Consider the following 27,962-nt stretch of genomic DNA (forward strand, 5'->3'; position numbering starts at 1 on the left):
TGGCGGACGGCGACGACCTTGACAGCTACGCCGGGAAGCTCGGGGCCGTGAGGGCACGCTATACAGGACTGGGTTGGAGCTCGACGACACGGCCCTCGTGAAGAAGACGTTGGACATGGTCCCGGATCGCCTCTACCCCGCCGTCGCCGGCATAGAACAGTTCTGCGACATGGAAACAATGGCGTTCGAGGAGGCTTTGGGGCGACTCAAAGCGTTCGAGGAACGGACCCGACGTCGCGGGCAGGACGGCGGCAGGCGCGATGGCGAGGAGCTGATGTTTAGCGCGGCGCAGTGGGCAGCTCGGCAGCTACGTCACGGCGGAGGCGGCTTCGACCATGAGGACGACGGCGCGGCAAGCACGGCATCGGGCAGCGGAGGTAAGCGACGCGGCCGCTGCTACAGCTGCGGCGAGCGCAGCCACTTCAAGCGCGAGTGCCCCAAGCTGTGGAAGGCGCTGGCTGCGGAGCGAGCACTGCTGGCGGATGTCGGTGTCAAGGACGACGGCCTTCTCTGAGCCGCGGCTTAAGAGGGTGAGTGTTTGGCAAAATAAGCCGCGACCACAGGTCAGTCACGTCGGTCGCGTGCGTGGGCACGCGCTGGGCGAGTCGGACGCGTCGGGATTGTAGCGTAGGTGTGCGTGTGTGTGTGCACGTTCAGTTGGCGAGATTGGGGGGTCCGTGGAGTTGGTCCAAGGCGTGCTCACCACCCCCCGGACGTGTGCGAGCATGTCGCGGGCGCGGGCAGAGCGGGCCGGACCAGGCGCTCGGCGTGGACTGGGGCGTGGGGTCGTGCCCCGGCGCGCCCCAGGGTAAAAGAACACCCCCCCCCCAATGCGTTGTAACAGTGGGCTTGAGGAAATCAGCCATACTTGCGGCGGCGGCGTTCGTGCGCCAGGAAACCTACCGTGTCCAGTGTGCTCTCTCTGATCTCCCTTCTTCTTCTCCTGTCGATCGGGCGTCGGCGGGTGAGAGTGAGCCGAGCAGTGAGGAGGGAGAGCTAGGGCTAGGGTTTAGGTTAGACACCAATATTCGGTTGCATATGTTTGGGTAGATTGATAAGAAGGATGTTTTTTGCTCTGCTCTGCTCCTCTTTGGAGTGTTATTTGGACTTACAGAACCATCTTTGCTTTCAGGGTTGTCCGTCTCTTTGGTAAAATCTGAACTGTACCTGCATCAAAGAAGGATCGTCCTGCACAACCACTCTCAGTGTGTGCTGTTGCTGTTGATGAGATGCCTGGTGCTCCTAGGTCATCGAAGAGGAGAACCGTTGAGGAGGATCACATGGGGTTGGTTCAACCGGTGCCGGTGGATGCATCAGACGAGCGACGGCAGCTGTAACTGGTTCCTTTCTAGCAAAAAAGAAAAAACAAACACTGACTAGTTCCTGCGCCAAGACTGATTCATCATTTTATAATTGCCAAATGATGTGTGTGTTCTTCGTTGATGTCTCCTGTAATAAATTAACTTGAGCTGGTCAGCTACTCTGGGTCGACGCGAGCGCTGGGCAGATGGCATGTATAGGGCGCGCTTTGCTGCGCCGTAGAAGCAACTGTCTTTTTAATGTAGGTTTATTTCCTTGGGGTGTTGTTGTTTGCCGCCTCTCAGGTGCAACTTTCCATCTTACTTCTTGTTGTTCACTTGTTCCATGCGGACTGGAGTACTGGATCATGGACCTACTTCTGCGAGCAAGAACTTAGTATAACGACCGACGTGCAAGAATCTTTTAATGTAGATTCAGTTGTACGGATAGCGACCGACGTGCTGCAAAGGTCTAGGTCTTTTGCATTCAACTGTGTGGAGAATGATAAAGGCAATGTAAAGACCATATAATACATGTAGATGTTCCAAAAAGAAGTGTCAGAGTTGATGCTAACACAGATTAATTTTTAAAACTAGACATAAGATTAATTGGCTAACAATATAATTCGTGCACTGTAATATTGTTTCATAGATATAGCAAATGACAGAATAGTCAGGAGATTAATTTCTTTTGCTGGCATGCATGTGAGATAGTACTATCTCTCAGTTATAGCAAATCACAGAGTGATCAACAAACTAATTTGTATTGCTAACATATGAGATATTGTATGAGAAAGAAAACCTACTGTGTGGGTATTATATACTTTTAGTATGGTATACAGCCTAATTTTGTAACAACATTATCCCACGGCAGGATTAGCCATCTACAAATCTTGCTATAAGAAATTTGGTAAGTGGCAGATATAGTAAGTGGCAGAGTGATCTGAACATTAATATTCTATGGGAAATCAAATCGACTATGTACATAGTCTGATAAAACGACTATGGATCTGTATCATGTACTCAGCCGGTTTAAATTGTGTGATTGTATTAGACTTAAGCTTTCTTGTCAGGCAATACATGTTGCTTTTTTAGAAGGATGTGATACAACATTTCCGCAAATTGTCTAATTTATTTTGGGAGAGGAGAAAATAAAGAGCAATACTCCATACTTTAGAACAATGCTGAGGCCGACAATGCGTTCATTATTCAGATTAGCTTGCCTAGAGTACCCTACATAGAGTAGCGATCACTGTTCTCAGAGATGTTGTTAGTATAGTGGATTTATCAATCGATAAGATTGTGACAGTACTTATGAGGTGAGGGTGGCCTGTGGTTGCATTTTCTTCAGGCAAAATATCTAATGGGCGAGCCCCTCCTGCCATCCTCTCACTCGGGGGGCTTCCAGTTTTGGAGATCCATCCAACGGATCAAGGAGGACATTGGTCTAAGGGTCTCCTTCACTATAGAAAATGGGGAAGGAACAAATTCTGGCTGGATCCTTGGGTGGGTAGCGAGCCACTCAGGACGAGCTTCCCTAACCTGTTCGCTATCTGCGTGGACACGAGACTTCTGGTCTCCGCGACATCCCAAGATGGGCAGTGGAACATCATGTTCAGTTGCACATTCGTGTAGGAGGAGACCAACGAGTAGGCTAGATTGCGAGCAGCCCTCCCGCCGTTGTTGTCAGACTATCCGAATTCCGGACACCGTCTCTTGAAGCCTCTCACCTTCAGGTGAGTTTTCGGTGAGCTCGGCCTATCAGGCGCTATGTCGCTCACGCACCATTCCCTGGGTGTCTCCCCTGTGGAAGGCCCCATTGCCCTAGAAGATTAAGATTTTTGTATGACAACTACCACGAGACCGCCTACCCTCGGGCACTGAGGTGCTGAAGCAGCACGGCCCGATTAATGGCGTCTGTCCCCTTTGTGTTGTCCTGGACACCGGGACCCATATCCTATTCTCGTGTGCGGCGGCACGGGCACTGGGGCCCAATTGGGAGGCCCTGGAACCGACAGAGTTCCTTTAGAGCAGGGCTACACAGCCCGGGCGGCATCGTCGCTTATTCTGGCTAATCTTTGCGGCGATGTCGTGGATGTTATGGACGACATGCAGTAAAATGGTGATTGAGTGGGTCTTTCCGAGGCAAGCATGTGACTCGTTATTCAAATTCCTTGTTTTTGTGCAGCATCGGCACCCGCTTTCTAGGAAGCGCGACCGACTCGGGTTCATGCTGGATGCGCTTATGGCTACTGTGCATCGCTTATCCGCTTCTAGGCCGCTTGGCAGTCGCCACTCCGTGGCTTTTTTCTGATTTCTTTTATGCTTTTTTTGGGCGTGTTTGTGTTACTGCCTTTGCGGTCGTAATTGTTATGACTTCTAGATGTTGGTTGTATGGATACTTGCTTTATTTATAAATAAAATAGGGCGAAAGCCTATTTCGAGGATGGACCTAAACCGGAACCAGAGCACTAACCTTGCGTAAAGATAATGAGGAGTTGGTGTAGAGTGGTTACTGGTTAGCCGGTGTTTTAGTATATCAAGATTTTGTGTAGACTGTAGAGTGATTAGGCGATGACTAGTATATTGCACAGTTAATATATAGCTCATGGATGACAACACATGTCGACACTTCCGCGTCTAATTGCGTATTTCATACACGCTTTCTTTGATGATCTCAGCATTCATATTTGTAATGTACCTTGTGGAAGCGAATGGCCTAATGGAAGTGGACTGACGTTGCTACGCGCAATTGCCAAGGGAAGCTCCTGTTAGTATTCCATCTTGCGAAGGGAAGCTCTTTTCACCCAGGTTGACTTTCTTTCCCTCTCACGCTTGAACGCATCCAGAGCTCGTCGCCGTCGCCACTTCCACGGCCAGGAAGGCGTTGACACAGGTTAGTCTGTTTGTCTCCCTCTCAGTTTTCTCTCCGGCGACCTCTGTCTCACTCACCGACTCCTTTCCTTTGCAATAGGCTTTGGGAACCACGCCAACGTCGTTGTCCCCGCAAGATCCGCCTAGTGGCTCAGGCCAGCAATGGCGGCAGCCATCGTCGGTGGCATGGTCGCCTCGGGCGTCATCAAGGTGGTGATCACAGAGATCGGCTCCGCCATCGGGGGCAAGATCAAGCTGCATAAGAACCTGAAGAGAGACCTGGAGAAGATGAAGATGACGCTGGAGTCGGTCGAGGCTGCGCTAAGCGACGCCGAAAGGCGGTCTATCACGGATAGCTCGGCGCTCCTGTGGGTGAACCGGCTCAAGGATGCCATGTACGACATCTCTGGCATACTTGATGACTTTGAATCTGACACCAACCTGGTATGCAATATTCTGAATATTGTTGATTTTTAACATATCAACTGATTGATCTGAAATTCTGAATATGTTTAGATGGTGAACTAGATCTCCATTTTAATATAGTGAGTAGGACTGAATTCATATAGTGAAGTAGATATGAATTTATTTAGATGGTGAAGTAGATCCGAATTCTTCTGCAATAGTCGATTGAGGAGAACAAAAAATCACACCTGTGCATTTCTCGATTTAAATTACAACACCAACTCCGGCCGGCCGGGTATGCTAGGTTCTGTCCATTTCGTTGCCACCAACCTGGATCTAAATGGCGCTGTTTTCTCAGAAATGAACTGATGGAACTGTTTTTTTTTTCTTTTGTGATGAACTAGATCTGTATTTTAAATTTAGTGCACTATAGGTCTGAAATTATTTACATTGTGAAGTAGATCTGTTTTTTTTTTATCGAAACCTTGGTGTAGAAAGGATCAGCTATACGTAATGATACGGGCATTAGTTTCCTAGTTAGTATGTGATGGAAGTACAGAGGCTTTTCTTTATTTTAAAATACAACAGCACGTCATAAAATTGCCACCTCTGTGCTTTTCATATCTTCCATGGTACTGAGGATCAAGTCATGGCTCTTGCTGTTCGGAGGTATGAGGAAGAATATAAATATGCCAGACAAGACGAGAAAGATGCAGAGCGTCTGCACAAGATAACAGAAAACTATCAGAATTATAGTGTATTTTTTGATAAACCTGAGTATGTTTAGATGATGAACTAGATATGTATTTCCCCGCAAAAAAAAAACTGGATATGTATTTTTAATATAGTGAACTAAGGGTGAATTTACTTAGATAGTGAAGAAGATTGTTTTCTTCTTCTTCTATAAACCTTGTTGCAGAGAGAATCAGTTGTTCGGATATACGTATACGACTAACCATACTTGCATTGGCTTCCTAGTTAGTATGTGATGGAAGTCCAGACCGGTGTTACTTGTGCACTTTTCAAGTAGATTGAGGAGAATTAAAAAAACCACACCTATGCTTTCCTTGATTTAGATTACAACACCACCTCATAAGTTGCCACCACGTGCATATGCTTTTCGTGTCTTCCATGGTACTCACTGATCAAGTCATGGCTCTTGCAGTTAGGAGCCATGAGGAAGAAGATTAATATGCCAGACAAGATGAAAAAGATGCAAGAGCGTCTACAGAAGATAACAGAAGATCATCAGAATTATAGCGCTCCGCTAGAAACTCGCTACAACGAGCAACAAATTCCCGATACTTGGGAAAATGCAGGGAATATGGAGGAAGTAGAAATCATCGGGAGAACTGACGATAAACAGGAAATTTTCACTCGTTTATCTGGGAGCAGCACTGAAGGGACCACCTTCGTTTCCTTATGGGGCTTTGGAGGCATTGGAAAGACCACCTTGGCAAGATCGGTTTATAACGACCCTAAGTTCGAAAAACACTCTCGCGTATGGGTCTATGTCTCCCAGGTATTTGACTTGAAAAAAATTGGCAACACTATAATATCAAAACTATCAGAACAGAGCCAACAGATACCTGACATGGATAGTATTAAAATTCGCCTTCAAAAGCTACTTGCTGAGAAGAAGAATATTCTGATCATTTTGGATGACCTGTGGGAGAAGCATCCTCCTCAACTAGAATATTTAAAGTCTATGCTGAAGCAGGGTGATGGGTGCAAGGTGATGGTTGTAGTTACCACACGTGATGAAGGCATTGCAAGTGAAATTGGTACTGTTGAGCCATACAACTTACCTCAACTGTCAGATGAGATGTGTTGGGAAATAATAAGACAGAAAAGTAACTTTGAAACAAGGCATGACAAAGAACGGTTGGAGCCGATTGGTAAGGATATTGCCAACAAGTGCAAAGGTGTAGCTTTAGCTGCCCAATCACTTGGATGCATGTTGAAGTCCAAGTTGTATGGAGAATGGAATTCGGTCAGAACCAATCATTTCTGGAATCTATCTACTTCCATAGATGCATCATCCAGACATGAAGTGCTTGGGTCCTTGCTATTAAGCTACAACCTCATGCCTCCATGCTTGAAGTTATGCTTTGCTTATTGTGCAATCTTTCAAAAAGGTCACAATTTGATGAAGTATGAGTTAATTAACCAATGGGTTGCTCTTGGATTCGTGGAGCCATCTTGTACCTTCTCTAACTGGCAAGTTGGTGAGAGTTACATTATGCAGCTTATGGCGATGTCATTTCTTCAACATTCAAAGGTGAGTCGATTAATTCATACCTTAAAACTAATTGTGATGTTATTTTATTTTAATGTATCACGCGATTTATATATGATGTGGGTTTCTCCATAGGAAGATAAATTAGTGCACATATCCCGAGTGGAAAGATGAGCGGTTAGATGGCCATGTGTAACGGCCACCCAAGGCTAACGACTTAAAAAGTCACTGTATTATGTAATGTGAAAATAGGAAAATAGAAACCAGTATGCCCACACGATTGGCAATGGGCATTGAATCCACAACTGGCCACCACCTTCATGTGGGACGAAGATCGTCTAGCGTACGACAGGGTGCTATTTCACCACTGACATGTGGGTCCATTGGGAAGATGGACCACATGTCAGTTGTCCAACGGCACCCACCGCATGGCAGAGGAGCCGGTAACGTGATGTGAGCAGTGTCCAAGAAGACTAGACTCAAATCGTCACCGTTGGACACCGGCGTGCATGGTCGCTCTTTGAGACTTCTCATCTTCGCCATTAGCTAGCCATGAGAGAGAGAACTCCAGATACCATTATGGGAGCCGGTGAGGCTTGGTACGCGCTACCGATGTAGGCAGCAGCATGGGTGTTTCTTGCGCTGGCGGTATCCATCTGTAAAGCGACAATGACTGGTGTGTCCCTGTCAGATCCCTCTAGGTTCTTCTCTCAGGCACGATGTAGCCATGTAGGAGAGGTGCATGTACCGTATGGCACATTCAGGGCCGGTTCTGAATTTTTTGCGCGCCCCGGGGCTACCGCAAAGCGCAGGGCCTTTAACATAAACATCAAGACAATATTACAAACAAGCATTGTCCTCTGTCATTTTCTCTTTTTTCCTTCTCTAGTATCGGATGCATACTTTTGATATAGAATGTAAGAGAAATGTAAACGTCCTAAAATTTATAGAAATGATAAAAACTAACTAAAACCAGGATAAAGCTAAAAATGTGGACTAACTCAATAATTTCTTGAACTTACAAATGACAGTCCAATATAATAGTACATAGTTTAGCCTATAAAAACGTCTTATATTTTGAGATAGAGGTAGTATATCCTAAAATCATGACCGTTTAGTCAATTATCAATGCATGTTGCAACAATTAAGACACATGCATATCATTATTCATAAGTTTTTACCAATTATGGTGACTAAATTGCTTGGGCTACCTTCTTTGAATTGAGCCCATCATCTGTCGGCGTGGGGAACGATGATGGAGCATATGTGGCTGTGTACATGGCCAGCGAGCCTCCTTCATCTGCTATTTGTTCGGCTATTCCCGGCGGATAGGAGGGCAATTAGGCGATGACATGGCTAGAAAAAGATCAATGCATCCGCGGCGCACTAGATGGTGGATTCACATGGTTTTTAGGGCAACACTGTGTGTTTGTTTCAATCGGTGGTAGTTGCGCAGGGGTGTGGTCTCGGGGACCTGCTATTCAGCGCCTTTAGTGCCGCGGAAGGGAACTCACACTCAGTGCAAAGCCTGGTGGGCCGGCCCATGAACACGCAACACATCGAATTGTCTTTTATATAATGAAAAAACACACGAAAGGTGGCCGTCCTCAAGGAATCGAGCTCGTGCCGTTATACTTGCGGGCATGTTTGGTTAACCACTACAACTACCTACTAGTAACTGATATTATCAGAAATTTGTTAAGAACAACTCTAGCCATTCTATTTATTGCATAACCTATTGTACGTATTACATTATTGCTTCGATTTTTGAATTATTTGAAAACATTTTAGAGAAATCTGTTTTTTTAAGGGTGAAAACATTTGAAAGTTCAAACAGTTCAGGAAAACTTCATGAAAAAAGCTCACCTATTTGAAAAATATTCATGAAATAAAAAATTGATGTATTCAAAAATTTCATGAAAATTGAAAAAATTTCAGCAATTTGAAAAAAAAAATCATGAATTTGAACAATGATTGGGTGTTTGAAATAGTTCACAGATTTTGAGTTATTTTTTTAAAAACTCACTAATTTGAGCAAAGTTCACGAATTTGAAAAAAGTTAACGAGTTTGATAAAAGTTCATGTATTCATAAAAGTTCATGTATTTGTTTCTAAAAAAATCAAAATTTTGAAATAAACAAAGTGCAAATACATGAACTATTTTTCTCAAAAAACCATGTTTTTTCCAAATTCGTGAACTTGTTTGAAAAAAAATAGTTCACCGATTTGAAAAAATAACTAATTTTGAAAACTATAGTACACAGATTTGAAAAATGCTCACAGATTTTTAAAAAGAAGTTCACTAAACATGTTGCAAAGAACTAAAACAATTCAAGAAATTGGAGAAAAGTCTCACTAGAAAGTCAGCAACAACAGAAAAAAATCGCGGATTTGCAAAAATTTCATGAAATTTGGAAAAGAGTTTGCAAAGTTGACTTGTTTCGCAAAATTAAGAAAAAAAAACTTGATTTTTTTAAAATACCAAAATTGCACTATTTTAAAAAAATCAAAAAAGGGAAAAAGAAAAGAAACTGAAAAAATAAAGAGAAAAGAAAAATAAAAAAAGAGAGAAAGGTAATAAAAAGACCAAGTAGAAATCGGCCAGACAAAACCGCCAGAAAAAGGAAAAAAATAGTCGTTTTGAGGTTACATTTGACACAAAATAAAAGATGAAAAAGAAGTAACTAGCACACTGTAGGTGAGGTGCCCCAATTGGTTCTCGAGATCGCTATAGAACGTGAGGTTTAGATTCCCAATCTCACATATGCTGCCTTTTTTTAAGGTTGAAACAATGAAAAACAAATGTAAATGGGAGGAGCCCAGGACGGATGGGCGGCGGGGGGCGGGGAGGGGGGTGGGGGTGGGTGCGTTGGTTTGTACAATATTCTCTAACCGGTGCTGAAATAGGAATCGGGTTGTCTCATGCATTTACATTAGAACAGCTGAACGCTGCAACTTGGGTATATATGATCAGTTTCTAGTGCACATGTATGTGCCTTCAGTGTTATTTTGTTCCCTTTTATTTGTAAACATTTTTGCATTCCGTTTGTTCTTTTATTTTTACGTTTGCTTGTATTTTTAAATACTCTTAATATATCTAAAATAAAATAAAATTTGTATACAAAAGTTGACAAAATGTAAATCAGACATTAGGAAAATGTTAAAAGTTGTATAGAACAATGTTTCAAATGTATTAGAAAATAGTATAATGTTTATGAAAAAATAGACCACAAAACATATATATCACAAAATGTTAATGATATATTATACAAAATGCTAAACATTTATATAAAAAATGTCCAGGACTTATAATTGTTTTTGCAATTTTTATGATAAAAATAGAAATAAAAATATATGTTTAGAAACCATTTTAATTATGTATTTTAAAAATGTTAAATTTATAAACTAAAAAATGTTCGCAATGTACATAAAAAAATGTTCAATGAGTATTAAAAAATGTTGACATAAAATATATCTAAAATGTTAATTATGTATTTGGGAAATTTCAAATGCGTGTATAAAAAATGTTCCTTCTGTATACAAAAAATTTACAATGTTTTCCAAAATATTAATTTATATACTTCAAAAATGCTAAATATTTAAATTACAAAAGTTCCTGATGCACATAAAAAATGTTCAAAATATAAGTGGACATAAAAGTATAAGTTTCAGAAATGTTAATCGTGTATTTGGAAAATATCAATTGCACGTATAAAAAATGTTGCTAATGCATACAAAATTTAAATTGGTCGAGTCCAGGATGGATAGGGTGTGTGCGCCGGTTTGTAAGATAGCCTATAACTGCTGCTAAAGAAGCCAAATAGGAAACGGTGTTGTCTCGTGCATTTACATTACAATAGCCCAACGCTGCTACTTGGACCTATATTGTCAGTTTTTAGTGCATATGTATGTGCCAGCCAGCAGGTGGAAATACACATACCTGGCCACCTATTTCACCAAAAAAACCTGGCCTGAGGATGCCCCTATATAATCAATATACTATTACTCTCAATTTCATGAAATCATGATATTTTTTTTTGAAATCATGAACATTTTTCTAAACTCGCGAACATAATTAAAATTTTGAACATTTTTCAAATTCGTCAACAATTTTACAAATCAGAGGGATAGTGATATTAGTATATAGAGGAGAGAATTACTTATTTGACACTACTTCAAAATATGTTTCCTTATTTGACACTAGAATTTTTTTCTTCCCTATTTGGCACATGGTCTAATATGACATCGCTGTCAATTTCGTTAGCCTCTTCCGTTAACTAGGACCATGATACCCTTCCATGAATCATTGTGTAACGCTGCAAAAAAAAAGATGACCCAATCCTCGCGTCCATGTCTAAAGAAACCACATCATTTGTTTCCCCGACCCAGTACAGGGCTACAGCGGCGGCCCAAGCCGATGTGGGGGCTGACCTAGAATACAAGGGGACTGGAGTAGAGCAACACAAGATTTGATGTACCATATTGAAGTTGCTTATATAACGTGCCATCAAAAGGCATCAATGTGTGAGCCTGTAGCTAGTATATGTATGGTAGCAAACGGCAGCGCGGGCAAAAGCTAAACACATACTTCCTTCATTTCAAAATAAGTGTCGTGAGTTTAATACAAATTTGTACTAAAACTAATACAAAGTTGAGACATTTATTTTGGGACGGATGGAGTACGTGTGAATGCACTCCCTATTTTTATTCGAGGTAATATCACCGGTAGTCATAGAACTTGCGTTGCATGTACAGTTTGGTGCTAAAACTTCGAAAATATGGTTTTGTGGTCATCTAACTTGACTCAAGCGTGCAGATACGGTCACAGTCAGTGGCGGAGGCAGGAAAAAAGGATTGAGGGGGCCGGGTGCTGCTGAAACAGATCAGGGAGGGCCAAACCAAAGAAAAAACATGATCTGAGCAACACATAATCACTAAATTTACAGTCTGCATCAGCAAATTAGCAATAAATCTCAGATGTTAGGGGGGCCAGGGCCCCTGCTGGTCCCCCCTGTCTCCGCCACTGGTCACAGTACGCATATACAGACATATCAATGTGTATGGCCCCACTCGTCAGTGACGAACGGCACTAGGCGCGACGTATTTTACACAGGACACCCTCAATTTTTTTATTTGTGGAAGAAGTGAACCGCAGCGATGTATTTTTATAGAAAACACCTTAACTTTTTTTATTTACAGAAAACAGGCCCGCAATAAGTCAATACTGCACATATATGCGAACATTAAAACTTCTTTTATTTACAGAAAACAGGACCACAATACTGCACATATATGCAAACATTAAAACTTCTTTTATTTACAGAAAACAGGACCACAATACTGCACATATATGCGAACATTAACAACAAAAATGGCATGCCAAGACTCGAACAGACGAGCAACTATTTTTTAACCCGAGAATGCAAATGCAAAAATTTAACACCGAAAAGAATCTACTAGGACTTGAACCTACAACCAAATTTTTAAATCAATACAATCTAGACACTACAACCGGTCAGATCTGGATGTCTAAAATTGATCAGGAACTTATATATATTAAACGAGGATGCATGTGAAGTTTAAATAGGCTATGGAGACTGCGGCCCATGTTATCTGAGGTATTTAAAAATATATATAAACATGTGTACTATACAAATGTGCGTATTGCATATTTGGTTTTCAAAAATATTATTTTAATTATACAAACATTTCAATAATTATATATACGCACATTTTGTATAGTTCAATGTTTGTATAATTAAAAATATTAATAATTTAAAATTTGAACTGTTAAAAGAATATTCAGTCGTGGCTAATATGTAAATTATATAACTTTGTTGAATATAAGTCATGAATAAAACATTTACACAAGTGAATAGTCATAAATATTTAGTAAATGTTTGTGTTCATCATATTTTATAATTTAAATATAAGCCTCAAGTGTATTCTTTTGAATTTTTAAAAAATAATTAGCTAATAAATATTATCAATGTCCATATTAACTAAATATAAGCCGCAAGTGTATATTTAAATATTTTTATCTACTAATCATTATTTGTATATATAATATTTTTTAACACACAAATATGTGAATGTACCTTTATTACTTACAAATTATCTTTCAAAAAATAGTGCGCGCAAAATGGGCCGTAGTACCCGCAGCTCAATTAAGCTCCACATGAGTCCCCGTGAAGTACATATATGTTGATTATCCATATTAGACAAAATACATATATGTACAGTATCATGGTCCTGTTTTTCTTTAAAAAATAATTTGAGGGTGTTTTGTGCAAAAAAAAATATGTCGCTGTGGTTGATCGTTTCGGAAAATAATTATTTTCAGAGTGTTCTGTGTAAAAATACATCGCGCCCAGCGCCATCAGTCACTGACAAGTGGGGCCATACACATGTATACGCCCACATATGCGTGGTGTGACCGTATCTGCACGCTTGAGTTAAGTTATGTGACCAGAAAACCGTATTTTCAAAGTTCTAGCACCAAACTGAACGTGCGGCGCAAGTTCAATGACTTCCAGTGATATTACCTGTTTTTATTCCTTCGAACTGCCGATAGTGCAAAACCTATCCTTTCGTCAGTAGTAGAATTTTAACTGCAAGTCTTGCACTACTGTATACTGTTCCTGCAGGCTGACAACGATATAAACATAACACTATTCACCATGCATGACCTAGTGCATGACCTCGCAAGATCGGTCATGGCTGAAGAATTCAACTTGGCAGGCCCCAACTGCCGCTATGCACAGCTCACAGATTGTAAGAAGCCATTAACGTCATCCTCGACTTCACCTGAAAAGCTAAGGGCACTGCATGTTATGGACAATGACTCACTGCCATATCAGTTCCACCGTGATGCATATTCACCAGCTAAGTACCTTCGTGTATTAGATTTAGGCAGACTCTATTTGAACGAGTTACCAGATTCTGTTGGTCAACTGAAGCAGTTGAGGTATCTTAGTGCTCCCAAAATCCGAGATGGAACGAATCTCAAGTGGATCGGTATGCTCCGAGAATTGAATTATCTCGACCTCCGCGAGTCTTATTCTATCTCAGTATTGCCAGAGTCAATTGGTGAAATGAAAGGTCTGATGTATGTTGACTTATCACGTTGTTGGGGTCTGAAGGAACTCCCACATTCATTTGCCAAGCTCAAGGAGTTGGTATATCTGAACTTATCATCCAATTATTATGTTTTAGGAATACCAGAAGCTTTGGCTCACCTTACCAAACTCCAGTATTTGGTATTATCAGAATGTGGAAAACTCAGAGGGCTGCCAGAGGTCATCGGCGGCCTCACTGAACTCCGCTATCTGAACCTATCAGGGTGTATCCATTCTATCTTCGACAGCTCATCAACAAATCAAACCGAGAGTTTCATCGACCGTATTTGTACCATTCCCAGTATGGAGCATCTGGACTTGTCTCATAATGGCTATCCTCTGATTAGTATACCAGAAAGTGCTAGCTGCCTCAGGAAGCTGGTCCTTGACAGATGCAGGCAAGTTACTAAGCTTCCAGAATGTCTGGCTAAAATGGACCCTCAAAGCCTTTTTGGATTGTTGCCAGCATTTTCTGTAAGTGCAGATGATGCTGGATGTAACACCAACCTTGGCATTCTTGAGTATATAAATCCCGATGAACTTAGCATCACGGAACTTGAAAATGTGAAGTCTCAAGAAGAAACACGCAATATAAAACTGAGTGAAAAACAGAGAATTGTACAACTGACATTAAAGTGGAACCCACGAGCTAAGAGATATGTGGATGACATGGAGTTGCTAAGGGAGCTTGTGCCACCAACCTCTTTAGAGGAGTTTGCAATATATGGTTATATTAGTGCCGACCTTCCAGACTGGGTAATGAGTATTGGCAATTATCTCCCTAATGTTGTCCGAATGGTGATGTTCCATTTGCCAAACTGTAACAGTCTTCCACCCATCTCACAACTACCAAACCTCCGAGTGCTTACTCTGGAATACATGGAAAGCCTGGAAGAATGGAACACAACCTACTCTAGTGGCGAGGATAATGTGAATGAGCTCATGTTTTGTAACCTTGAGGAAGTGAATATACATGATTGCCCCAAGTTGATGATAAAGCCACACCTTCCTAGAGCTGCATCTTGGAGTATAAGGGGAAGTGATAATGTGCTCATATCATGGGCAGATAGCATGCCACACAATGGTGCTTCCTCATCTTCTTCTCCGCTAGGAGCAACTACTAATCTGAAAGTTGAATGGAGCAAGGTGCCTCTACATCAGTGGAGATTGCTTCACCATCTACCTGGCCTGAGTGATCTTCACATCAATGCTTGCAATAATTTGACAAGCTCACCAAAGATCACCCTGGCTCTACAGTCCCTCAAATCGCTGACACTGCAGTCTTCGGACCAATCAATACTGTTGGAATTAGTAGGCGAGTTGACATCTCTTCAGCAACTAGCGATAAACAGATTGACGTATCTAAAGGAGTTTCCCGATAACATGAGGCAACTCAAGCAGCTACAATCATTGACACTGAATCATTGTACATTGAGACAGCTGCCGCTATGGTTAGGAGAACTTGCCTCTCTCAAGAAACTTGTAATTTCAAATTGCTCTGGTCTCATGACTTTGCCAAATAGCATAGGACAACTGGTAGGTCTCCAAGAATTGGCAATAGCCTACTGCCATCATGACTTAGCGCAGTGGTGTGAAGCAGAGGAGAACAATACGAAGCTTGCTCACATAGAAGAAAAGGTATGTGCCCTGGTATGTACATTTGTTTTATAGGTATTGTTATTAACTTTGCACTTTAAACACATTCCGTCATCAGTAGTACCACATCTTTTTTTTTTGCTCTTCATTTTTTCAATTATCTTTTTTAAGAAACGTCTGTATTTTCCATTTGCTTTGGCTCGCAATTATTTTTTCCGAATGATAATATATATTTCCTTTATTCTATATGCCGCAGAGTATCCATATTGATCCTTGTTATGCCCCAAGGGCTGCAATTCACTCCAGCCGCCGTTCTTCCCCACTCCGGTGGCCCTTGTTGCGAAAAAAGATAAAAAAGTGATGCTGGAGAAAATAATCTGGAGACTGGAGGCCAATCGGTTGAGTCGGTTTATCCCACATCTATATGAATCAAAGCTCCATATTATTACTAACACGCCATTCCAACATACTCCGCTATGTTCCCTGAATTATAAAATCTCCAATGTATTCCAAGCCGACATAAGAAATCAAAGAGTGGCCATAATTGCATGTTGCCTTCGTCGCTGGATATTGTGCTACTTTATTATCGGCTTCCCTTACAAAGAAAATGTGGTCCAATCTCTCGGAAATTCTCCTACTACACTATAAATCTGACGTCAGATTTTTTACCATGACAAATCAGACGCTTTTTATGCCGACTAGCAAAGTGACCCGCTCGATGCAAGGACTCGAATTTTATAAAGTTTACTAATAATTACATATTATTTGAGTTGTATAACACAAAGTTTGATGACATTTACAAATATAAGACTCTGCAAACGTAGTTTTGTCTTAGCTATCTTTGTTCTTTTATTCATGTATAAACATATATGTTATACCTTTTTATCAACCTGCTGATTTTGCATGCTGTACTAACAATATTTTTATGATCACACATGTTGTGCAAATTACATTTGTATTATTTTTCTTTAATTTTTATCATTTTGCATTATTTTATTTTATTCTTCAAACACATATTTAATAGTTCTAATTGTTTCATGTAGGCATAAGTAAATTTGCTTACACTGTGAAAGATTAACATATTATGTTTTTATTTTAGTATTTCTTTATTGTAAGTGATTTTTTGAAACGGTCTTGCTAAAACTCAGTCAACTGAGATTTAATGAAGTCTCAGTTGACCTTGGAGCATTTTGTCCCAGCGGTTGCAACATTTATTCCTGCCGACTGCAGCGTCCATTTTGTTGGTTGTAGCATGTGGTCCCTCGTTGATTGTTGCACGCCATCTCAGCAGTTGTAACATCCTTCATTGACTATTGTAGCATTTTTAATCAGAATGGTTGTAGCATATGTTGTCATTGCTTGCAGTATCGTCGCAACATTTTTCATAGCCGTTTGCAGCATCCAGCCATGCCGCTTGCAACACCACAACTACGCTGACGTCACTCGACTGAGACTTCTTTAAGTCTCAGTCGACTGAGTTCTAGACAGACCCTTTTAAAATTTGATATATGAGGCTATTGTGCATTTCTATGCTAGGGAGGTAGCTATCAGAACCGTTAGTTTGTTACAAGATCCGAACTTTCCTATGGATAAGGTTCCTATTTGTTGATTTATGGATGATCACATTTACCAAAGAGTAAGCCGTGTCAGGGTCCTTTACGCCGCAGTGGGTACAAAAATGGCAACCTAGCCCATGCGGTGGAAGGAGTATTCATGGAATGGGGGCAGTCCTTTCTAGCTTTGGTTCTCTAGCATCGTCTATTCTGGGTAAGCCTATGAGGTAGGTTTTGTTGCGTTGCTAATGGTGAAAGGTTCCATTCATCCCTAGCTATTTTTAGTAAGTATGACCATCATTTGGCTGCATGTCCTGGCAACGGTTCAGCACCTTTTAGATCTCCTCCACAAATAATTGCACTTGTTCTTGCTACCTCGGTTGGCGCCATGTTTTAAATTGCAAGCCTGAATCCTCCATTCATTTGTATATTGGAAATTGTGCTGGCAAGTGCCCACATTTGGCGCAGACCCATTTTCATCAATGGGTTTGAGTGGGGCTACAGGCTTCTCTGATTTTCCTTTTATGATGGTCTTGAAGGACTCAAAGAACCATCTTTCTTGTCAGCCTTCACTCTTTCAGCAGACAATTTCTCAGCAGATTCATCAGGTTGGTTGTTCATCGGCTTTAGGGCCTTTTCTTCATTCTGTTTCTCCATTTCTGGAGGCACTAGGGCCTTTTCTTCGGAACTTGGTGAAACTTGAACTGGTGCAACATTTGGGACAAGAACTTGAGGCATCGGCTCATCTTCTTTCTTTTATTCATGTACCGACTATAAATCATAGGAACGAGGAGCAGAGTCAGCATTCATCCGAGTGGGAACTGTGGAGGATGAGATAGGGTCAAAAATCTTTTGAGTAGGAGTAGGCTCACCCTCAACTTTTTCTTTATCCTCCATTCTAGGTTTGGAGGGCACGACAGGTACACTCCTTAGTGGGATGGAACAACCTTCTCAACTTCAATTTTTTCCTCGGTTTGTCCTTCGGTAGCCTGCTGCTCTGGTGGTGCATTTTCTTTGACTTGCATTTCCATGAAAATAGCCGAGTCGTCAACTCTTTCTTCATGGGCCTCTGGCCCTGGTATCATGACTTCATCAACAGTACCAAACTGATTTTTTTCTTCTTCAGGAGGTGGAGAGGGTGGAGCTTGCTGCAGAGGAGCACTCTACCTTAGGTGAATGGCATCGGTCGCAACAGTCATCAGACAGTGATCTTTGTTTTATTTCATCTTACTAGCCTTTGCCCTTGTCTTCTGATGTTTTTCCTCAGCGGCTTTCTTCTGGCAGCTTCAAATTTTCTCTTGATCTCATCATTCCTTCGACCACCCAGCTGAGAGACCTCCATCTGCATTCTACTGCGGCAATCGACTTTTTCCTTCATAATGACGTTGAGAGCTTTTGTGATTGCCACAATTTCCTTGTCAAGGCCTTTGGAATTATATCCAATTCTAGCATCTCATTGCATTTGCTCCAAGAGCTTATTATCTTGCACAACCTTGTTGAGCTCTTTCTTGATTCCATCTAGCTCATCGAAGTCTTTGGTCAAAAGCTTTGTGACATCATCTAGCAAGCCCAAACTGCCCAAATCATTAGAATTCACATCATAGGCAATGGTGGGGGGAGGCGCATGACAAGGGTAGACATCAACATCACCGGGACTCCATGAAGAAGAGTAGGCAGGGGAAGATGTCGGACGGGAGGTTCACCGCAGCTGGTTCTCCTGATGGCGGAGTGGGAGCTCATGGCCGGGCCTAGGACGGCTGGATCTAGAGGGGGTGAGGGAGTCCTGGATTAGGGGGTGTCCGGATGGCCGGACTATAACCTTTGGCCGGACTCCTGGACTATGAAGATACAAGATTGAAGACTTCGTCCCGTGTCCGGATGGGACTTTCCTTGGCGTGGAAGGCAAGCTTGGCGATACGGATATGTAGATCTCCTCCCATTGTAACCGACTTTGTGTAACCCTAGCCCTCTCCGGTGTCTATATAAACCAGAGGGTTTTAGTCCATAGGACGAACAACAATCATACCATAGGCTAGCTTCTGGGGTTTAGCCTCTCCGATCTCGTGGTAGATCTACTCTTGTACTACCCATATCATCAATATTAATCAAGCAGGAGTAGGGTTTTACCTCCATCGAGAGGGCCCGAACCTGGGTAAAAACATTGCGTCCCTTGTCTCCTGTTACCATCCGCCTAGACGCACAGGCGGGACCCCCTACCCGAGATCCGCCAGTTTTGACACCGACATTGGTGCTTTCATTGAGAGTTCCTCTGTGTCTTCATCTTTAGGCCCGATGGCTCCTCCGATCATCAACAACGATGCGGTCCAGGGTGAGACTTTTCTCCCCGGACAGATCTTCGTATTCGGCGGCTTTGCACTGCGGGCCAATTCGCTTGGCCACTTGGAGCAGATCGAAAGCTACACCCCTGGCCATCAGGTCAGATTTGGAAGTTTGAACTACACGGCTGACATCCGCGGAGACTTGATCTTCGACGGGTTCGAGCCACAACCGAGCGCGCCGCACTGTCACGATGGGCATGATCTAGCTCTGCCGCCGAACAGTGCCCAGGAGGCCGCCCCAGTGTCCGCTCTGACCCTTAGCTCGGAGCCGACTGCCCCAATCGAGGACGGGTGGTTGGACACCGGCTCGGGGGCTACAATCTCTACGGCGATCGAGCCGAATACCAGCCTTGTCCTTTGCGAAGCTCGTGACTCCAAGGTGCCAGACTCCTTTCCGGACTCCGAACCTTTCGCGCCCCTGCCGATCGAACCCGATTGGGCACCGATCATGGAGTTCGCCGCCGTGGACATCTTTCAGCACTCGCCCTTCGGCGACATTCTGAATTCACTAAAGTCTCTCTCTTTATCAAGAGAGCCCTGGCTAGACTATAGTCAGCAAGGTTGGGATGCGGACGACAAAGAAATTCAAAGGCCACCCACCACCCACTTCGTAGCCACTATCGATGATTTAACCGACATGCTCGACTTCGACTCCGAAGACATCGACGGTATGGACGCCGATGCAGGAGACGACCAAGAACCAGCGCCTATAGGGCACTGGAAGGCCACCTCGTCATATGACATATACATGGTGGACACCCCAAAAGAAGGGAATGGCAATGGAACAACGGAGGATGACCCCTCCAAGAAGCAGCCTAAGCGCCGGCGTCAGCGGCGCCGCTCTAAATCCCGCCAAAGCAAAAACGGCGATTCCGGCACGGGAGATAATAACACCCCGGACAGTGCCGAAGACAACCCCCTCCAGCAGGATTCAGCACAGGAGGATGGAGAAGCCAGCCCTCATGAGAGAATGGCAGACAGAGAGGTAGAGGAAGATAATTACATGCCTCCCTCCGAAGACGAGGCAAGCCTCGATGACGACGAATTTGTCGTGCCTGAGGATCCCGTCGAACAAGAGCGTTTCAAACGCAGGCTTATGGCCACGGCGAGCAGCCTCAAGAAAAAACATCAGCAGCTTAGAGCTGACCAAAACTTGCTAGCCGACAGATGGACTGAAGTCCTTGCGGCCGAAGAGTACGAACTTGAACGCCCCTCCAAGAGCTACCCAAAGCGCAGGCTGCTACCCCGATTAGAGGAGGAAGCACCTAAACCTACATCACCAGCGCACGACGCGGCCGACCGACCACCTCGTGGCCGCAAGAGAGAGGCCTCTCGGCCATCCACTCAAGCCGCACCCCGACGTCGCTCAAAAAATACCAAGGCACGGGGAAATGTGCCAGACCTGCAAGACATATTGGAGGACAAGGCAAGGCAAACAAGATTGATCTACGGATCGCGTGGGATCCCCACGACACCTGACGATAACCGCCATGCCGGATATGGCAAATACGGCCAGGCCGAACACAGCAGACAAAGCTCATTTGGGCTACATCGTGATATAGCCCAGTATAGAGGCGCCGCACACCCACTATGCTTCATAGATGAAGTAATGGATCATCAAATCCCCAAGGGTTTTAAACCCGTAAACATCGAATCATATGATGGCACAACAGATCCCGCGGTATGGATCGAGGATTATCTCCTTCATATCCACATGGCCCGCGGTGATGATCTGCATGCTATCAAATACCTCCCACTCAAGCTTAAAGGACCAGCTCGGCATTGGCTTAACAGCTTGCCAGCAGAGTCAATTGGTTGCTGGGAGGACCTGGAAGCCGTATTCCTCGACAATTTCCAGGGCACCTATGTGCGACCACCAGACGCCGATGACCTAAGCCACATAATTCAGCAGCCAGAGGAATCGACTAGACAATTCTGGACACGGTTCCTAACCAAGAAAAATCAAAATAGTCGACTGTCCGGACGCAGAGGCCCTCGCAGCCTTCAAACATAACATCCATGACGAATGGCTTACCCGGCACCTAGGACAGGAAAAGCCGAAATCCATGGCAGCCCTCACAACACTCATGACCCGCTTTTGCACGGGAGAAGACAGCTGGCTAGCTCGTAGTAATAACATGTCCAAGAGCCCTGGTAATTCAGATACCAAGGACAACAATGGCAGGTTGCGTCGCAACAAGCACAAGCGCCGCATTAACGGCGACAATGCTGAGGATACGACAGTTAATGCCGGATTCAGAGGCTCTAAACCCGGTCAGCGGAAAAAGCCATTCAAAAGAAATACTCCGGGCCCGTCCAGTTTGGACCGAATACTCGATCGCTCGTGCCAGATACACGGCACCCCCGAACAACTAGCCAATCACACCAACAGGGATTGTTGGGTGTTCAAGCAGGCAGGCAAGTTAAGTGCCGAAAACAGAGACAAGGGGCTGCATAGCGATGACGAGGAGGAGCCCCGGCCATCGAACAATACGGGACAGAAGGGATTTCCCCCACAAGTGCGGACGGTGAACATGATATACGCAACCCACATCCCGAAAAGAGAGCGGAAGCGTGCACTCATGGACGTATATGCGTTGGAGCCAGTCGCCCCAAAGTTCAAACTGTAGTCCTCCTGCCCGATCACTTTTGATCGAAGGGACCACCCCACTAGCATCCGCCATGGCCGATTCGCCGCATTGGTTCTAGACCCAATTATTGACAGATTTCACCTCACTAGAGTCCTTATGGACGGTGGCAGCAGCCTGAACCTGCTTTATCAGGATACAGTATGAAAAATGGGCATAGATCCCTCAAGGATTAAACCCACAAAGACGACCTTTAAAGGCGTCATACCATGTGTAGAGGCCAACTGTACAAGCTCAGTTACACTCAAAGTGGTCTTCGGATCCCCGTATAATTTCTGAAGCAAGGAGTTAATCTTCGACATAGTCCCGTTCCGCAGTGGCTATCATGCCCTGCTCGGACGAACCGCATTTGCAAAGTTCAATGCGGTGCCGCACTACGCATACCTCAAGCTCAAGATGCCAGGCCCTCGAGGAGTCACTACGGTCAATGGAAACACCGAACGCTCTCTCCGAACGGAGGAGCATACGGCAGCCCTCGCGGCGGAAGTACAAAGCAGCCTCTCAAGGCAACTCTCCAGTCCGGCTATTAAACGTCCAGACACCGTCAAGCGCGCCCGGAGTAACCTACAAAAAGACCGCCTGACACGTTCCGAGCAAGCGTAGTAGTGCGGCCCCAACCCCAACCCTCGCGAAATTGCAAAACCAGTACCACGCGTGCATAATCACGCTCTGGAAATACCATGGGCATAAGGGGAGGGGCACAACCACGGCACACCCAAAATGCGGCTCAACCGCACTAGGGGCTCCCGATTTTGTCATTTCTTTTTTCTTACTTTCAGGACTCCACTCTCCGGAAGGCCTGTCCGGCAGTACAATCGCCGAACACACGATGCAACAGCCAAGGAGGCAGCAAGCTACGTCGAATGTCCAGGTGGTCTCTATAACGAGGTAAATACCTGTCTTACATAAAGTCTCGCAGCTTGCCCCTGGAGGGGGACATGTCAAATAATCCCATCTCTTGCTTATCGCACTATTTGTATCGTTCTGCGTTCACATCAGCCTTTTAATAAAAAATACATAGCTCTTGTCTATTATTGCATTCATTTTTTATGTAAATATGTTCAGTTATGACATTATGTATCTGTACACTTTGGTACGGCCAATACACCAGGGGCTTAAGTACCCCAGAATATGGTGTAAGAAGTCCGAACACTCTCACGAGTGCGGCACCCCAAACTTATAGCATTATATGCATCGGCTCCGAATCATGTCTTGGGTCAATAGTTGGGTTTGCCCGGCTCCCATGTTTTGGTACCTTACGTTCCGTTATATCGGCTAAGGTAGCACTGGGAGAACTGCTGCGATTGTGCCCCAGTTGAGCTGGGTTAAGCACCTCAGTAGAGAAAGCTAAAACCGACCGTCATGATAGGGCGAGAGTCGGTCGCTGTTCGAGAGGTTATCGAGTCCCTAAATACTTATGCCGCTTAGAGCGAGGAGCTGGCTTTGTCCGGCCTAGGCGTGGATAGCGCCCCGAACTCGGTCTTCGGAATACTAGGGGTTTCGCGAAAATTTAAAATTATAGAATTCTATGGCTAAGTGAGAGTGACAAAGCATTATAGTCCGATTGTCTTGTTCGTTGTGCTGAGCGCCTCCCACGAAGAACCCAAGAATGGGAAAAGAGCGCTCAGGTTTATCCCGAACACCCCAGGACTCGTGGCATGAGGGTAGAAGTCGACGACTCGCCATCTCTCACATTTAATAAACGTCCGCACAGAAGGTAATATTTTAAATTCAAAAAGCGTTGCTTAGCGCATATGAACAAGTTTTTCAGTGCACAGGATAACACGAGCGAGTTTACTCAAAAATTACATCCTTGGAACACTCATTCGCCACAAGGCAGGCACCCTTCAGGACGCCCTCATAATACAACTCGGGCTTGTGATGCTCCTTCCCCTCCGGTGGCCCATCTGTCACCAGCTTCTCAGCATCCATCTTGCCCCAGTGTACTTTAACACGGGCAAGGGCCCTACGGGCGCCTTCGATGCATACGGAGCGCTTGATGATTTCCAGCCATGGACAGGCATCCACCAGCCGCCTCACCAGCCCAAAGTAGCTCCCAGGCATGACCTCCCCAGGCCATAGCCGGCCTATAAGGCCCTTCATGGCCTGTTCGGCTGCCTTATGGAGCTCGACCAGCTGCTTCAGCTGGTCGCTCAAGGGCACTGGGTGTCCGGCCTCAACATACTGGGAACAGAACACCTTCTCCGTCGAGCTCCCTTCCTCGGCTTGGTAGAATGCGGCAGCGTCGGACGCACTGCCGGGCAGATCTGCGAATGCTCCTGGAGAGCTCTGGACTCGGGTAAGTAACAAGTAATTCACTTTCACGTGCTTGCTTTGCATAAAGAATGCCTTACCCGCTGCTATCTTCTTCATCACCTCAATTTCCTAGAGGGCTTTTTGGGCTTCGGCCTTGGTAGATTTGGTGCTCTCAAGGGCCGAGGCAAGCTCGGACTCTCGAGTCTTTGAGTCAAGCTCCAAACTCTCATGTTTTTTCACAAGAGCATGGAGCTCTTGCCGCACCTCCGCCACCCGTGCCTCCTGCTTTTCTCGCTCGGTGCGCTCCATGGCTGCATTGTCTTCGGCCTTGGACAGCGCTTCCTTCAGGGTCGCCACCTCGGTTGTGGCCCCTGTAATACTCATGTTGGTCCTGTCATTATTTGCAACCAGATATTTTTATATACTTACATAAGGTACTACTTACCTTCCTTGTCCTCGAGCTGCTTCTTGGCAAGGCCGAGCTCGTTCTCGGACCGCTCGAGGCTCTGCTTCAATGCATCGACCTCCGCAGTCAGTGCGGCAGAGGTCAGCAGCGCAGCCTGCATTCCCATATTGACATACTTATGTTAGACTCCTGCGTATATCTTTTTAGATCCTCAGTCCAGCTTTTCTTTCCGAACACCAAACTGAGCATCAGGGGCTACTGTCTATGCGGTAATATTTTTACATGTCTTAAATACATACCTCAAAGCCTATTAGAAGGCTGGCACAAGCTTCCGTCAGCCCGCTCTTGGCAGACTGAACCTTCTGGATCACCGCACTCATAATAGTGTGGTACTCCTCATCGATGGAGGCGCTGTTAAGCACCTCCAACAAATTATCCGGTGCCTCCGGATAGACGGAGGTCACCGGCGTCGTAGGCTTGCCCTTCTTACGAGGGGGCCGCCTGCCGGACTCCAGAACCACTGAAGGTTCCGATGCGGTGTCCGGCCCCGGGCCGGACTTAGAGCCCTTTGGGGTCTTATCACCTTTGCGCCTGGAGTCCGGGAGGTCGCCTTGCGGCGCCTCCGGGACCACCTCCTCCTGGCTTGGCCCCTTTTGGGACTCCACCTCGGCATCGTCCATAGGGCGAGGGGAGGTAGCAGTCGGGAGTGAAAGACTATTCACATCCGACGAATCCAGGGTGCCGCTCGACGAAGCGTCGAGCCGGGCCTTGGGCGGACTGCATGATTATATTCGGCGTTAGAAGATACTGTGCAATATAGGAACGCCATGAGTTATTCTGGTATCCGGATACTTACGATTTTGCCAGGGGCTTGGCCCTGGATGGCCACTCCTCTTCACCGTCGTCGGTGTTGGGGGAGTATTCCGGAGGAATGGTCTTTCCCTTCTTGGACCCTCCGGCCCCCCTAGTTGGGGCGGCCTTCCTTTTCTTTCCTCCCCCCATTGGAGGGGGAGAGGCCTCTTCTTGCTCCTTCCCGTCTTCGTTGGAGGAGTGCGCTTCGAAGTCGCCGGGCGATGAATCCGACACCACCAGGCGCCGGGAACTCTTTCGAGTTCCCGTGGCCTTCTTCTTGGCCTTCTTCTCTGGCACCATGTAAGGTGCCGGGACCAGCAGCTTCGCCAAGCGGGCATCTGCTGGGCCTTCGGGCAAAGGAGCCGGACAGTCGATCTGTCCGGACTTCTCCTGCTAGTCCTGTCAAAGGAACGGGAGCTTAGATCCCTCATAGAGTCAAACTATGAAAAACATGTATCCCATAAAGGGTAAAGCAACCTTACTATGCTGGCTTGGCGCTTCGCGCAGAATCCGCGATCCTCGGTAATGGGAGGGGGAACCTCGGTGCCCTTGAATAGCACCTTCCAGGCATCCTCGTGCGTTGTGCCAAAGAGCCTGGACAAAGTTTGGTGCTGGGCCGGGTCGAACTCCCACAAGTTAAAAGCCCGTCGTTGACACGGGAGGATCCGGCGGAGGAGCATGACCTGGACTACGTTGACAAGTTTAACCTTCTTATCCACCAGGTTTTGGACGCAGGTTGGGAGTCCGGTCAGCTCTCCCGAATTACCCCACGATAGGCCCGTCTCTTTCCAGGAGGTGAGCCGTGTGGGGATGCCAGATCGGAATTCGGGGGTCGCTGCCCATTCAGGGTCACGCGGCTCGGTGATGTAGAACCACCCCGATTGCCACCCTTTGATGGTTTCCACAAACGAGCCCTCGAGCCATATGACGTTGGGCATCTTGCCCACCATGGCGCCTCCGCACTCCGCTTGCTGGCCGCCCACTACCTTCGGCTTGACATTGAAGGTCTTCAGCCATAAGCCAAAGTGGGGCTTGATGCGGAGGAAGGCCTCGCACACGACGATAAACGCCGAGATGTTGAGGATGAAGTTCGGGGCCAGATCGTGGAAATCCAGGCCGTAGTAGAACATGAGCCCCCAGACAAATGGGTGGAGTGGGAAGCCCAGTCCGCGGAGGAAATGGGGGAGGAACACCACCCTCTCACGGGGCCTGGGGGTTGGGATAAGCTTCCCCTCGTCTAGAAGCCGGTGCGCAATGTCGTTGGACAAGTATCCGGCTTTCCTCAACTTTTTGATGTGGCCCTCCGTGACGGAGGAGGCCATATTCCTGAAGGAAATATGCCCTAGAGGCAATAATAAAGTTATTATTTATTTCCTCATATCATGATAAATGTTTATTATTCATGCTAGAATTGTATTAACCGGAAACATGATACATGTGTGAATACATAGACAAACATATAGTCACTAGTATGCCTCTACTTGACTAGCTCATTAATCAAAGATGGTTATGTTTCCTAACCATAGACATGTGTTGTCATTTTATTAATGAGATCACATCATTAGAAGAATGATGTGATTGACATGACCCATCCTGTTAGCTTAGCACTTGATCGTTTAGTATTCTGCTATTGCTTTCTTCATGACTTATACATGTTCCTGTAAGTATGAGAAATATGCAACTCCCGTTTACCGGAGGAACACTTTGGGTACTACCAAACGTCACAATGTAATTGGGTGATTATAAAGGAGTACTACAGGTGTCTCCGAAGGTACATGTTGAGTTGGCGTATTTCGAGATTAGGTTTTCTCACTCCGATTGTCGGAGAGGTATCTCTGGGCCCTCTCGGTAATACTCATCACTTAAGCCTTGCAAGCATTATAACTAATAAGTTAGTTATGAGATGACGTATTACAGAACGAGTAAAGAGACTTGCCGGTAACGAGATTGAACTAGGTACTGGATACCGACGATCAAATCTCGGGCAAGTAACATACCGATGACAAAGGGAACAACGTATGTTGTTATGCGGTTTGACCGATAAAGATCTTCATAGAATATGTAGGAACCAATATGGGCATCCAGGTCCCGCTATTGGTTATTGACCGAGAATGGTTTTAGGTCATGTCTACATAGTTCTCGAACCCGTAGGGTCCGCACGCTTAACGTTTCGATGACAGTTTTATTATGAGTTTACAAGTTTTGATGTACCGAAGTTTGTTCGGAGTCCCGGATGTGATCACGGACATGACGAGGAGTCTCAGAATGGTCAAGACATAAAGATTGATATATTGGAAGCCTATGTTTGGACATAGGAATGGTTCCGGGTGAAATCGGCATTTTACCGGAGTACCGGGAGGTTACCGGAACCCCCCGGG

The 27,962-nt window shown here is 45.1% G+C and overlaps 1 pseudogene; it reads left to right on the plus strand.

Moving 5' to 3' along the window:
* The first annotated feature begins 4,289 nt into the window (after window positions 1-4,289).
* LOC123173014 (putative disease resistance protein RGA1) lies at window positions 4,290-16,214 on the plus strand (annotated as a pseudogene).
* The last annotated feature ends 11,748 nt before the right edge of the window (window positions 16,215-27,962 follow it).

This window comes from Triticum aestivum, unplaced genomic scaffold (genome assembly GCF_018294505.1).
Source record: "Triticum aestivum cultivar Chinese Spring unplaced genomic scaffold, IWGSC CS RefSeq v2.1 scaffold42572-3, whole genome shotgun sequence".
Classification (NCBI taxonomy): Eukaryota; Viridiplantae; Streptophyta; class Magnoliopsida; order Poales; family Poaceae; genus Triticum; species Triticum aestivum.